Source organism: Bombus fervidus, chromosome 15, assembly GCF_041682495.2.
Source record: "Bombus fervidus isolate BK054 chromosome 15, iyBomFerv1, whole genome shotgun sequence".
Classification (NCBI taxonomy): Eukaryota; Metazoa; Arthropoda; class Insecta; order Hymenoptera; family Apidae; genus Bombus; species Bombus fervidus.
Window position 1 is genome coordinate 9,134,143 of NC_091531.1, and position 16,259 is coordinate 9,150,401.

General features: G+C 38.1%; 1 protein-coding gene across 5 annotated transcripts in view; it reads right to left on the reverse strand.

Annotated features, from left to right (window-relative positions):
* The window catches only part of LOC139995122 (uncharacterized), a 325,767-nt gene that overhangs the window by 54,634 nt on the left and 254,874 nt on the right, over positions 1-16,259 (reverse strand). The gene's annotated exons all lie outside the window — the stretch shown is intronic.

A 16,259-nucleotide genomic window follows, 5' to 3' on the forward strand; every position in this document is an offset into this window, starting at 1 on the left:
ATTAGCGTGACCATTTTACCATGCATATCTCATTTCAAATTAAATAAATCATTCTAGATTTATCTTTTCCAGGCACATAGCGCATACAAATTCGGCAAGAAATATATAAAAAACTACAAGTTTTTTCGAAAAACTCTATCCCAGTGAATCTTCCTCTTTTTGATCGGTTAATCCATAGGCGTCGGCGAATCTATCTTCGGGCGAGCGTGTACGCACAGAGGGCGATCGTTCTCGTCGGATTACGCGGAGCGCACGCACGCTCCTCGACGCTCGAGCTAAAGCCGGCGAGCTTAAACTTAGGTGGCAGCCAATCACGGCCGGTGAACCGCCACAAAGCCGAGGATTTGTGCTCGAATTAAATTTTAAGCGAGCGCGCAAAGCCCGCCGGGTATCGCGAGCGATCCGCGCGCTGATGGCGCTGATCCGCGTCTGGCTAACCAAATGCGCAATCCAAACCACTGAAAAACTCCACTGTTTCCACTCAATCAAATTGTTTCTTTTGCAAGTCGTGGCTAATACGGTGTGTCAGAGTATTATTTTCTTTTTTTTTTTTTTTTCTTTAATACTTTTTGTTTTGAAAAAAATTGGAAGAACAGCGATCGTATTAGGTTGAGTGCAAATTTTTGTATAAATTCGAGTTTCTATGAATCGTAGAATTTGGTCATTGACGACCGTCCTATGTTTAAAATTAATTAACAGGAGCGGGACATATTAATTTCAAAGTTATTATCTCGATCAATAAATGCTCGATAATAATTGAACTGTGAAATGAAATTGCACATAATGCATATTTTTAAAACGGTATTTAGATATTATCAATTATTGTATAATAGCAGAGTGACGATGCTACCAAATGAATTAAAATTATTTCTACGAAATTATAGCAGGGAAAACGAAATTGCGCGGAGCTGTTTCTTTGTACGGAGATGAAAAAAGGAAATTCGAAAAAGTGATAAATATTCTGTGAACATAATTCGCTATAATCTACCCTCCACTATCCAGTTACTCCAGTTGGTTCAGAAGACGAATACCATCCTCTTGTAACGATAAATTTAATCCAACTTTTTCCGGGAGCTTAGGTGATCTAAATTTGTCACTGAAAATTTGTCTCGTCAAAAAAGTGGTAGAAAGAAAGAAAAAGAGAGAGAGAGAGAGAGAGAGAGAGAGAAACAAAAGACGAAGGTGGCAGAGGGTAGCCATGGTCCAGGGGCAAAAGATACGAGCGGAAAAGGTTGGGAATATCGAGCGTGAGCATTATCGGAGAAACTCACGGAAAGAAATAATCCAGTAACAGAATCGTGAATCTCTGACTTCCACGGCGACTCCATCGTGCAAACTTTTGCACGGTAGTTTACGATGTTATCGAAAGTTTCGGGATCTGCTACGAACTAGGAAACGGAATGTGAACCGCGTCGATCAACGGCCAGACATTTTGCTTTTCCGGAAAGTTACCGCGGGTGCTGCAGCTTTTTATATTTTCCTTTGCAATTTTCAGCAGAGAAATTATTAACTTGCATCAAATTATATTAAGATGTGTCTCGGATATTGCGATATAGAAAGTGAAACGAAAGTTCTGCTGTTATTACATTGCATTCGTGTTACGAGGAATTAAGTTTCTTGAATGTTGCTAGGTCGGTAGAATTGTTAAAAATTGAATGTCATCGAATATCTTTAGATTACACTAATCGTATGTGTTATAATATTACAATACGAGGAATAAATTAGATACTATCGTTATTGCTATTGGTACGAGTCAGTTTTAATAAGACATTAGATTATTGAAATTACTAAGATTCTTAACATATTCAACGATTTGCTCTACTTTTCTGTATCGTATCGTGAAATTCTTTCCCAACTTCTTAATTGAATATCTTGTTTAACATCGATCGTTATATTGGAATTTAGAGAAGCAATGGTTTATGTACTGCTAGTTACTATAACATAAGCAGTTGATAGTAGCGCAGAAAAGTGATTGTCGTAGCTCATGCTTTCGAGAATCTCGCACGTTCGATACATAATTCGCTGGGTTTCCTGCCCGGAGCAGCATTCCGGATGGTTGAACTCTATCTCGATATTGTATCGAAGCGGCTTATGCATTACCTTGCTGCCCCTCGATTTACAGTAAACCGGAATATTTTACTAGAGAATGGTGAACCGAAGACACGGCGAAATTCCCTAGAAATTCGCCCACTCAGGCGTACTTTCGAATCTAAACAACTGCTGAAAGATCTATGTTGTTATTATCAACAAACGATATGAGGCAAAATTACTTTTCGGTGCGCTGCAAAAACTTTCGAAACTCTCTCTTGATTCTGTTTCTGTAAATTTTCATGAAATACGAACGTTGTTATCTTTATAGTTTTTTCGAGATTGTAAAAAAAAACGTTGTTAAAGAACGCGGGGCAACGAATTACTCGTTTTAATCCGCGCAGAGATTCGTGACGCGTTTAATGCGAAACGCAATAGTTTGCTCGACTGCGTGCACAGCTCCAATCGAACTCTGTTACCCCTGCTCCTGCCCCACCCTTACTCGAGGCGAAATGCAGCGCGATTATATCCTTCGAGGGAAATTGTTGCTGAAATGATTTAAAGTAAAGCGCAATGGAGCGCGCACGAACTGTTCCCGGCGATTATTCAATTCCTGAAATTCCCTCCCCGCGCACAGAATACCGAGACTTTCCGTGTTTCGTGTTTCGTGTTTTAAGAACGGCCGTTTCGGAGTTCCTGACGTTCTACGTTGCCTTCGACTAAGCACCGAACAATTATATTTAATAAACTGAAACAATTATACGTTATATATAGACGGCGTGTTTTTATGCAAATTTATATTTTTACGAATGCAATGAAAGGAAGTAAAGAACTCGGATAGAACATTGTTTTATTCTGGATGTTTTGTACATTTTTCTAAATTATTTGCATTCTTTCTGATAAATTCATGAAAATCCACAGTCTAGTTACGTTGATCTGCAATGATTTATCCAACTCTCTACACTCTTCAATAGCTATGGGAAATAATAAAATATCAGATAAATCGATTCCATGAACGGTAATCGTTACTTTTTTTCAGGTCTGCCCTGAAGAAACGAACCGGATTATTCACGAAATGTCGGAACAAGATGCAAGCACCTGCTGATAACACTATCGAAACTCAAGGAATCACAAATATGACGCTATCACAATTATTAGCACGTGACAATTTTCAGCTCACGTGCACAGTAACGACATCTGCAAATGATATTTCAAACTACTTTCTAACCTACGCACAATTTCACGTGGCACAATGTGATCAAAAAATGGCATCAGATTTAAGGCTGGAGCCTGGAGACTGAACGTGGTTTAAAACAAGATTCAACGTTAAAGATTAAAGGTTTTGCAAATGGAATCGCGCGATATTCCCGCTTTGAAAATCTGGCGGTTCTCGCGCAGTGCATTATTGACGGTCGAGCCGTAAGCCGACCAGAGGGATCTGTCCCGCTTCCTGGCGTGCTCTTTAAAGTGTTAACAAATTGAACAACATGGAATTTTGACCGGACAACCGACCGCGTGTTTGTTTGCAGGCTTTTTCTGGTTGGCTGATGCTGAATCTTTGACGGAAATTCGTTTGTTCGCTCCCGTATTCCCCGGCAATATTGAGCCAAAATGCTCGATCCAACCGCTGTCCGCTTTGGCGGATCAATATTGATGAACTGACTGTTGGATGGGCTTTGTTTAATGAAACGAGACTGCTCTGATTCTTTTGGTGAATTGTTTTAATCGCCAACGGGAGTTTCCAGTGGTATGTCGAATTGCGTTTTAGAGTTTGTACTTGATGGACCGTTGGGATACGAGGGATTCTCTTATATACTGTGTTTAGAAATATGTACATGTTCCTTGTAGCAATTTTGAGGTTAGGAATCTTTCCATTCGCAACTCACTGCTTTGTCCGCATGACGCTTTTCGACTGTGATTTTGTCAGAGATTCAAATTTTCATGAAACACTTTGACGAAGTATTCTGTACAAGTAAGATACTTGAAGTTTCAAAGATTTATGTAAAGGGAAGATTAAATAAACATTATCGAGATGGTGTGCCTCCTTAATACGTAAAAGAACAATTTTGACAAATAAAATAATTTACGTTCCTTATTAAAACGTAACAAAATCTACAATATTTTTTGGATCTTTTTAAAAATTCTAATAAATGTTTAATTTATATAAATCATACAAACAAAACAATAACAGATTAAATCCGCGCTTAAAGCATAAAGATCCTGGAAAATGCTCGAAATCGAGGCTGGAAAAATCTAGAAAAAAAATATTCTAGCAACAAAACCGATCATCCAATAGAGCTGGGAGAATGGCGAAAGTTTCGTCGGACATTTATCGCGCAAGTAAAAACCGAGGGAAGGGCGGGAGGGGCGGTATGCGAACCGATCATTTTTCGTCGGAAAAACAAACGGTGGAAATTCGGATCCGAATACGCGAATCGAATCAGTTGTATCACATATTTGCGCGTTCGCCGCGCGAAACTATCTGAATTATTTCGATTTCACGTACGAGAGCCTTTGTAACGCGATAGGTTTTCGATGTTACAGCGCCGCCTGCGGCCGCGGCATCGAGTTTCCGAATTCCCTGCGCGTGTGTCCGTTGTTTTCCTCCCGTGTGGCCTCGATTGCCGAAATGAAATCGACGCTGACCGATGCAGAAGTTCGACCAGTGGCTTTTTTTTTCGCTGAGCTGATGTGAAAGAGGTGTGAGCGTGAAATATGAACTTGATTTCAGAAATCTACCGTAAAATCAGGTACCAGGGAAATTGTGGTTTGATTATGTCGTTTATGGGCATGTTGCCCAGTTTTTCTTAGTTACATTCTAAGCTGGACTTAATTAGAATCGACAGATGAAATGCTACGTAAAAATTATTTATGATTGTGATTTATGGAAGAAAAACATTCGATGTAATTGTATTAAATTTACGTATAGTTTCATCAAAATAGAGAAATACATCGTCGACCGTTTTTTCAAATTGGAAAATATTTATGAAAGCGCAAAAAACGTATCGTCAATTGCTTTACGGAAATATAAAAACTATGTTATCGATTGTTTTGTCGAAATATAAAAAACATATTTTAAATTGCTTTTTCAAAATACGAAATGTCTAGGTATTGTCGATTGTTCTATCAATGTAAAAAAAAAAAAAAAAAAAAGGAAACATATTGTCCATAGTTGTTTCATTAAAATATAAAAAGTTCTATCTAATAGACAAAATTTTATAAATTAATGGTTTAAATACCATAAATTAACAGCTTGAATGTTATAAATTAATTGGCTTATATGTTATAAATTAATAGCTTGAACGTTATAAATTAGTGGCTTAAACGTTATAAATTAATAGCTTAAACATCATAAATTAATCGCTCCAATGTTATTAATTAATAGTCTAAATGTTATAAATAGCTGAGATCATTTAGATATAATAAATTAATAATCCATTTGTTATGAATTATTTGTTTAGTTGTTACAAATTAATAATTAAATTGCTGATAAGCGACCGAATGTTTTCTTCCGATGTTCACGTTACGAGAGGTCAAGCAAAAATGAGTTCACGCGTGAGTAGAATGTTCCTTATATACAAAGTGACATACCCTTCACTGATTGATCAAATGTTGACGTTTTTGTAATGAATAATCTAAATGTTATAAATTAATGCATAAATGCCACAAATTATTAACTTAATCGATAGATTATTATAAATTAATAGCTCAGGTGCTTTATAGTAAATAATTGAGAAATCCTACTTTCAACTTTTATATTATTCGTTATAAAAATTTCATAAAGTCGCAGAAAATTTCCTCCAGTTTTATTAAAAATACGGAATCCCCTTCAAAATGCTTTTTGAATTACGTCGATACGATGTTCCGTTCTCGAGATATCGTCGTACAAGGAACACCATAATTTTTTAATATTTCGCTAACTCGATCCTTGTCGCACACTCGAATGTCTCACTCGTACGCACACACAGGCATGCCATGTCCCCGCCACGCGCATGCTACTCACTGGCAGTCGCTGAGTCACGGTTTTTTTTACTATTCCTAGTACCAACATACGCATTTCCGGGAAAAGTGGGTCATGACGGCCACTATGGACGCTGGCATGTTGTAGTTCAAACAGTATAAACTTTAAAACATCATATCTTGAAAACGAATCGAGTTATCGACATGAAATAAGTTGCATTGTGGAGAGAACTTTTTCTTCTGTCTTATGTATATGTTTTTAAGCGAAAATTTCGAGTTATCGTGGTGGTATATTATATCGAAACTTCGAGTCACATAACTGAAAAACATCACGTAATTGGTTAACTCGATTTCCACATGATTCGATAATTTTTCTCAACAGTTGCGTTTCGCAACTAATTAATTTCATTATCCCAAATTTTGTTAAAGGAGAGTATCTGCAATTTCTTCTAAAATAGTCGATGAACCAAGAAACTGTTCGAGTCATTTCAGCGATATCTCGAGCCTCGTCCAAATACTAAATTTGTGCTCCCAGCAATTCTCATCTCATTTTTTGCAAATTTTGACTAGTGCAAGGCCATCGCAGAAATATTGCATAAATTTTCCACACTCCCAAAAATCTTTCTTCTCAGCCAACGAACGCCTCGACTCTCCATCCTCATCTCTTTACAAAACTTCGTTTCATTGCTCCGGAGCCATTCAAAGTTCCCAAATCGAAGCGACACCTTTAGAATCCAGGGGAACGCGTTAAAAATTCTCAAACGAACCGCATTTACGATTTTTCTTTCGAGTATTCGGAACGGCAACCGCATTACCGGCCACGCTTCCGGCCAGTACGCGTCCCCGACGATCCGATTATCGATCTTTTTCTCACGGACACGCAACACGCTCGGATCGTAATTCGTTTACCAGAACCTGTGAGAGGAAGATAGACGGCGGCGCAAGGCTTGACGAGAATTTCGCGCGCCCTTTTTTTTTTTGTGTCAGCCATTTTCTACGCGGAAAAGGGAGCGGAACGAAGAAACGCTCGACGCTAATGGAGAACGTTCGAACGCGGTCGGGAAAATAAGCAGCGAGAAGATCCTTGCGGCAGGATGCGTTTGCATTGAAACGTCGAACCAGGGCTGCTCCGCTGCTTTCTTTTTGTCTATCTTTACCTCTCTCTTTCTCTGTCTCTGTCTCTCTCTCTCTCTCTCTTTTTCCTTTTTCTCCTTCCGCGTGTTCTCACTGAAAACTCCCGGGGAAAATCGACACTGAGCGATGTGAAAGCTCGCGAGAACGCGTAAAGGTGAACGCTTCTAACCGGAGCCGCGTCTATTTTCCAAATTTCCAGCCTCGATCGTTCCCCGTGTTCCTTTAAGTCCTTCAATGCACACAGAGCTCGTGGTTGCTCGTGAAAAGAGGAAACGCAGCGTGCGCTTTTTTTTTCGCGGGCTTTTCAAATCTTCCGAAGCTACCGGTCCTCCGTGAAGATTTAGGTTTTAGTCTTCCTCTTTTCTTTTCTTTTTTCTTTTTTAGGAGAACAGGGAGGAGATTGGAACGTGAGTCACGATGAAATTGTAATTTTTGGAAATACCATGGCGAACAGAAGAATGTTTATAAAATAGAAAGTATAAGGATACAGCATAATTTTAGAAAATGCATTTACATCTAATAAGAGCAACGAATAAATATGCTACACGCTATAAAATAAATGACTGTTACCAGTATGGTGCAATATTGGTATAGTAGAATAGTTATAATATAAGTCATAGTGTGTCAATTTTAAATTTTATTTTATCCTTCGCTATACGAGTCTGCGGCGTGTATGGAGAACATAGGGCCATCTGAATTTCAAACACTCGAATCAATAACAATCCGACACTTTAGAATCTCAGTAACACGAAGTATATTTCCATGTTAATGAGTGAAACAACTCTGTACGAAAACTTCGTGTTACGTGATTTCCGTAGCGAACGAGCGATGTGATTTCTTTGTTATACGAGAGAATTTGTCGATGTTTGTTGTAATATTATCTCGTCCCAGCAGCGTGAAACTTTCCGGCAATTTCGACCAGTTAGCCAGGAGGTTTTGTAACGAGTTGCGCCGAGAGAATATAATAAAACTCGGGGCCAGAATTATCCATCGTCGAAGGTGGAGAAAAGGAGGGGTTTTTTAATTAGGATCCCATCAGGGACTCCTCGACCTCGTTAATAGATTCTTTTTTTCCGGTCGAAACTTTAAAACCAGATAACAACGCCACGAAACGGGGGCGTCTTCAAATTTGCATAGGGACAGTAACCACTGGTTACGCCGGGCAAGACATATTGTACGGTTATTTCGTATTTAAAAGCTCCTTTTTCCAACTACAAAAGCCGACTTATACGATTTAACCGGTTTTATTCGACGGCTTAATAAAGTTGGAACGTGGCTCGTTGAAGTTGCGTGTCCTGAAAATTAAATGCGACGGAAATCATGTGCAGCTCAGATTTCTCCTGTCAAACTTAGTTTTTTATGAAGACTTTCTTATTGAATTAGCACTAGGACAACCAATCCACTATGTGGTCCTACTGTACGAAGATTATAATTGAAATAGTATGCTACGAGAATAAAATAGGAATACATTAATAATTTGATTCGAAAGTGACACAGTTCTTGTACAAGCATTAATAAATTTCCCAATTTTCTGAGAAGCATAAGAAATCCAATAGAATTTCTAGACTAATAAATTTTCAATATTATGCAATTATCAACTAATGTCACAATTAACGTGTCACGTCGTACCTACAATACATTCAAACAAAGCTACTAAATATTAAAGATAAAAGTTGTCAGACAAGTTCGATCCAAATTAAGTTCACTTCGAATATTAACCTAAATTAACGATCAAATATATAAGATCTCAAATATTGCAACAACATCGAGGAATTGCCTCATCTCTTAAAAATTCCTGGCCTTGTTTTTGCCAAAAATATCGTACGTTTCAACATTCTGAAAATTCAGTCTGCCAAGGGAGAAGTTCTCCATACTCCGATTATTATTTGGTTAATGGTTCGATAATTGCGCAGGAAGGTAACGGCGATGCTATTAGTTTCAATTAGCCACAACCTTTAAGGTGAAGGAAGGAATTGAAAATGTAAATTACATTGGCAGCCTTCTGACCCGGCGTGGAAGTTTAGCGTTTCAACGGTGTACGAAAGATTTCAGGCATTCCGGCAGCTCAAATGCGCGAGCAGAGGCTGGGGATGGTCGGCAAAAGGAAAATACTTTTGATATTTCCCCGAGACCTCGATAATGAAATCCTACAAAAGACTTGAAATTGAATATTTTCTTTGTATAACGGGCTTTAAGCGTTCCGACGTTCTGAAAGTTAACAGATCCTCGTTGCTCGGCAAGTTTCTAACGAACGCGTCCGCGATATCGACCCGAATTCCTTTTCTTCTAAATTCCATCGCAGCGCGCCTGGTCTTTCTGTCTTAAGTGTCTTTGATGAAAGCTTTCCAGGGCCCTCGAACGTCTTGTTTAAGGCAATCTTGATGGTAACGCGCGTAGGAAGTTGCCGGCAACGTGAGATTAATTTTACATTTATGCGTCTGACCAGGCAACGTGTTATACTACTTGAATGCTTATAACGCAGGTGATTAATAGACCGGCATTGTTTGTGTATTTATGAGAATTTAAATATACGTAGGGAAATGCAGAGAAATTTATACGTCTGACCGTGCAGGTTATTATACTACTTGGACGTAATTAATAGACTGCCAGTGTTCGTTCTGGGGAAATTTAAATGTACGAAAATGCACGGAAATATTTGAAATCTTCGAAGTAAAATGTTTGGAGGATCGAAACGAAGTACCATTTCTGTTTTTCATTTCGTCAGGTTTGCTTCTAGAAATATGAATCTGTATAAATAACCGCGGAGTAGTAGTTAAATAAAGAATCTTAAATGTGTCTGAACTGTTACGGTGCTATTCTCCTTGGACGTCAATCTCGTATTTAATACACTATGGATATTTGTATGTTTAAAAGTAATCTACGAAGATGCACAATATTTAACGTGAAATACTTGTTATAATATTTGGAAGATGATTCAAATGTTTATTACTTGGACACTCGTGATGTGATTAATGGAGTGCTCGGGTGTTTATGTAGTTACGAGAGAAGTATCCAAAATGTTTGAAGTAGAGTATTCGTTATAATATTAAGGAAAGTCGAAACATTTTAAACGACAGAAAATCTAGTTATTATTCCATTAATGAAGCGGGAAATTCTCGAAAATTTGTCTTCTATACAAACATCGTCAAACCAATTAAATTCTCAGAGAACTATAATTTTCCATCGAGAACTCGACTAACTGAAAGTTCGACATGTTCCGTTAAATTTCAAATAATCTGCGTTCCATCTTCGAACTTCATCAAACTGATAAAAAAAAAAAAAAAAAGAAAAATTCTAAATTCTCTTAAATTTTATACAATGGAACTATCGAACCAAAGAACAGCATTAAACTGCGTCAAACCATCTTAATTCCCAACAAACCCTAGCTCTCCACCTGCGATCGACGAATGAAACTTGCAGCTCGGGACATTCGTCATAATTATTTTCCTTCAACTTTCTCTCAACTTCCTCGACTAATTAATCAACCTTAATCCCATTATCGTGTCTCGTTTCAGAGCCAAACAGAGACAGACAAAGACAGGGGAAAAGAAAGTCTGTGGAGAAGGGAAAATCGGATATCGCGTTTCCAGGATTTCGAAAACGGCGAGTCTGAAAGCACGAACGACGCCGCCCTTTAATTCAGAAACATCGGTCTGATGCTCGATCACGCGTCGATGACGAACGCTGGAAGTGGTTTAATCCATGTCGTTTGTCGTCGCCGTGCACGACGAAAAGGAAAATCGTGTAGCGAGCGCGAAGACACGTTGCCGGAAAATCTGATATACATTCGCTCTCGTTTTTCCACCCGTAGACAGCTTTTTCCGTGGACTTGGTGGGAGTGAAGGTGGGGAGAAGGGTTTTCACGGGGAATATTAGTCTCCTTGGGGAAAATGAAGAGGAAATTCGGACCGGGGTAGAGTGCTTCGCGAAATTATTGGATTTCTCCGTAGTCGGTTGTGGTGAAGCGTGTATCTCCTCCTATTTTTCGTAGAGGAGGACCAATTTTTTTCGGAAAGTACAGTGGCTCGTGACGATACCCGAACATTTTACCAATGTTTCTTTTTACTGTCGACAATTTTGCTGTCGAAAAGAAACTTTCAACCGTTGCTGTATAATCACAAACAGGAAGATAAAATTTCAGAACATTTTTACCCTTTTAAAGTTGAGAAACAAAAGGACAAAATCTAATCGATGTATTTACGATATAAAGCCTGTAATATATATTTTTCTTTAAAATATTGTCCGATTTTAAAATAAAAAATATCAATAACAAACAAACAAAAAAAAAAAAAAAAAGGATACAAAGAGGGTGAACGAAGTATTAGAGGAAATTGTGCAATCGAGCATCAGAGGATTGAAACACGGAGAATAAAACGTGTTTTCGAGCGGATTACTGCTACCGACAATTTCAATTAATTCGCCAGATAGCTAAAAACATCTTCAATCAACGTGTTCCCGGCGGCGAGAGTAGCGCAAAAGATTCCACGGCTTGTGAGCGGATAATTAAACAATTGACTGGAAAAGGGGGATGCTCAACAAATTCCCATCGTACGCGTCTCCGCCCCCAGGGGCCGTCGATATCATCCACGATGATCGACGATGCGCCCCTGACCACATGAATGAACAACGCAAATAAGGAAGAGAAAAGACGACGAAAAAAAAAGAGGCAGCTGAAAAATCAACCGCCTGGAGGCGTCGAAAATATTTTCAACCCCTAAACCATTTCACTGTGTAATCGCGTACAACATTTGTCCGTTGCATAGAACTGCTAGAAAAGACTTTTGATAATGTATCACAGACATTTAGAAATTCTAGTTATTTGGCGATTAATTGTTTTATTAAAATTTTATATTTGAAAGTTTTAGCTTTTAGGTTACTGGAGGTTTGTTGACGGGCAATTTAAAATTATTACCAAATTAACGTTTATTATTAATTTATACATTTTCATAAATTTATCAATACTAATTATTCACTGCCGGTATGATAATGCGTATAAATCATTTTGAAACGTATTTTCATTTATACGCACCTGGAATGAGAATCCTATTTTCGAATACATGTTAATATCCTAGCAGTTATTTCGAAACGAGAGGACTATATTGAATTTTATCGTGGTTATGTTATTCCAGAATGAACAATGCGAAAACCACAACAATCCTCGAAATAACTCACCATTAACAATGCTTGGAAAGTTGATACCAATCTAATAATAACTGATACTTCCCAAAATTCGGTCACTATTTAAACATAAAACATTGGTATCGTGTACTAAGCCGATCGTATTACCCGGGTACAATACCGATGGTTATTTAAACTGCGTTTTATATATCTGATCAATCATACACAATTTCGGAAACGAATTTATGCTCTACATATATATGTCGTTATCGCTAAACTGCGGATTTCATATTTTTATGGAGAAAACTAAAGAAATGGAACCTGCATAGTAATTTCTTTCGTACATTAAAAATTATAACTCCATTAGTACGTCACTTTGGATATTTTATATATCTTTTTTACATGTCTAAATTTATAATAAACGCATAAAGCCCGCAACATGGTTATCACAAATCCCATCTTGCGGAATAAAAATATTTCTATCGTGCGAAATTCTCAATATCTTCGATCATTGATCAATCAATTTAAAACATCGTTACTGTTATCTTCGATAATTTTAAGAATTTCTGTATTCCAATATGATTTGAAAATCTAAGAAAGGACACAAAAAGATTAATTTTTATTTCAACTCCTAAATGTTGTAATAAAAAGCTTTTGAAATTGCCAATTTATGTATAATACGTGCAGACAATTTAAATTTATATTAAAATTATTTTTATGTATCCTTTCGCTTTACTTGTTTCTTCTCTTTCTTTAGTCCTCTATTTATTTATTATCACTTTATCTAACATTTTCCAAACGATATTTAACATAATCCATCGACTCGATTTACAAGCCGACTCTTTTACAAAATCCAAAAATCTCCTGAGGGGGAGGAGGATAAAAAACAATGCCTAATAAAAAAGCATTAAGCCCGATAATAGCCTGGAATCACGGGCCACATGTTCCAAAGGCCACTTATTAAATCGTCGCAGCCGAGGCTCGTAAACACATTTTCCACCCCCGATGCGGGGGGTTGGGTCCCGTATCGTGCGGTCAGCGACGAGAAAACTGCCATCATTTCATTACAGCTCAACCGAGTTATTCAGGGACCAACGACCCCGATCGAACCTCAGCCTCTCCAACTCTCTGTACATCCACCCTCCCAATCTATCCCCCCTCAATCGCAATCATCATAAACAATTACCCACGAGCGTAACAAAAATACCACCGAGTGTATCGTGGCTTTATATCCTCTACCAGAGTACACAGGGTGTTTCAAAATAGAAAAAAGCTGCGAATATACATAGGCTCACGTAAGAAAATATTCCAGCTCATTGTATATATTACACGCACATTGAACGCTTGTATCATTCTCTGTTATACGAAACATTTTAACATTTCAGTAGTACAATCAGTTATAGTATATACGTCAGTATGTTGAAGTGGTCACCACTTCTCAGAAAACTGTACATCCGGTGTTTTTAGTTTTCTCAAGCACTGAAGCCATCGACGAAGGCAGACCATAAACGGTAGACAGACGACGATGGCTTGGGAGCTTTCAGTCATAGGGTAACATTGCTGGGGTGCGGATCTGAACCAGCTCAAATTATATTCCTACTTGTACCTACATTTCAGTATTAAAATATATTTTCTACTTTACAATTTATCCACGCGTTCCTCTGTTCATACATGTAATAACCTCAACACAGTAGTATAACCAGTTATAGTATACAGAGTAGACTGTAGATATTTTAGGCTGTAAATAAATTTATATTTTTATGAACGTAATAAAAAAAGAAGGAAACCTAAAATTCGTTTCATAACGAGTGCTACGTTTAAACTTTGAGTATCTCATATATTTTTGCATATTACGTGCAATTCTATATTTTATAATGTATGTATGTATATATATATATATACATTTTTCGAGATATTTTTTAACATAAATTTACCTGCGCTCGAACCGTACCACCATTTCAGAAGCGTTCTGTATATTTCATCGGTGACGCTAGGGGTTGGCGACGACAGGGATGGTCACAATAATCGCAACGTTATTTCACGCTTTCGTTCGGCCGTTTAACGCAATTCCAGGAGCGTATGCGTGGTCACGATCGCCCCCGTTCGTTGATCTCCCACATCGTTCCGTTTCCACGCCGGGGACGCGTACACAAGGGGTTGATTTCAAGGGGTGGATACGCGTTTGTTGCTGTTTGGTCGGTGTTTTAGGGAAGGGAACGGGATCGTGAGTTTGTAATCGGTTGGGGGAAACTCGATAACAGTCGGATAGTCTTTGTAGATCGTGAAATTTGATCGCTACGGTGTTGGATTTGGTTTCGCAATTCTTCTCATCTTCCTTCTTTTTTTTTTTTTTTGCGATCGTTTTTCTATAGTCGATGTATCTGTACTACCAAGTCTCCCAATGTTTGAAATATTCGTCGGAAATAAATACAAAAAGAATATTTTATTTCGTGTTAATAGAATAGAAAGTACTTTCTTTCATAAAACTTGCAAAAACACAAGAACAGGTTCTTTTACCTAAGAAACTTAATAAAATACACAAAACGATGACTTCTATCTTAGCAGAACGATATTCCTCTTTTTTATGAGAGTCCGGCAAACAGTTAAGAAGAAGACAAAACGGACGAAAATAAAGAAAGAATAAAGGAAAGTGGAATATATAGAGGACGGAAAGGGATGGAGGCAAGAGGAACGAAGATACCCTGGGGACACTGACAAGAAAAAATAGATTGCGGAAGAGAAGAACAACAGGATGGATTATGGCAACCGAGTAAAAACTGAGAAACACGAAAATGTTATCAAAATAAAATGCAATTACAGTAGCTGCGTTATCCTGACTAACCTGGACCAGTCTTTAATCCGAACCTTGGTTAAAAACTGAGGATTATTTTTCAGGCTAGGAACCTTTTTTGGATTTTTGCGATACATCTAAAAAAACAAACTTGGATATAAACATTGAAAAATATTCTGATACTTTATAGAAACACATGTAATTTTTATACACGTTCCTTTCTTCTAATTTTAACCGCAAAGTCATCGCCATCCCAATTATTTAATTTCTTAATTCTAATTCCCAAATTATCGCCATCCTGATCTTTTTAATGTTCTAAATTTCTGATTCTAAAATCATTATTACCGTAATTTCCTAATATTAAAACTATCGTTATCTGATTTTCCAATTTCCTACTTTTCAAAACCCAGGACCATTATCATCAAACTCTCTCTCTCTCTCTCTGATTTCAATCCCATGCGACATCACTTCGTTCAACCTCGAAACGCCGAGACTCATGCACCGGCGACCTCGAAATCCCGGTACACCAAAAATTCCCTTATCCCAAAAATGCAATTGCCGAACGGAACAGCGGAGTCAGTGGGTGTAAACTGCTTCGGGAGAGTAGGCGCATCGCTGAGAACCACGGGAAGAAACACAGTGGAAATCCCGGGCAAGAGAAGCAGAGAAGAGACCAATGGCTGATGCGTTGTTGCTTTTCCCTGGCGGTGTTTGCAGTGGCGCTGCATTGTTGCGCGCATCCCTCATCCTCCCTTTCATCCGGCACATGGCCAGTATACTCGTGGGAGCGGCGCACATCTCATATTAGCCGCTTAATTGTCTCTATTTGTCGAGGCTCCGGAGTCCGACAATTCGCCATTGAGCAGACTAGGCCTCGAGGCGAGAAGGGTCCATGAAGTTTGGTCCAGAGCTACATTGGCTCGCCGAAGTATTTCGACACTTGCCATAGAAAACTTTTGTGCCTGTATCCTACGTGTTATACGAAACGTTTTACTCAGAATCTGCTTACAGTAAAAATCCACACACGCCTTTATCGATCTTTTAATTAATTCCCGCGACGATTTGCAGAGTTGATAATAAAATTCTAGCCTGATGTTTCAATTATCGAAATTTTATAATTTTCCGAACATTTCTCACAGCCGGAGAAATATCGGATTGGATACTGTCAAATTTCGTTTGTTCGTAATATCGATTGCTGTCGAATTGAATTGATTACACTTTTATAAAA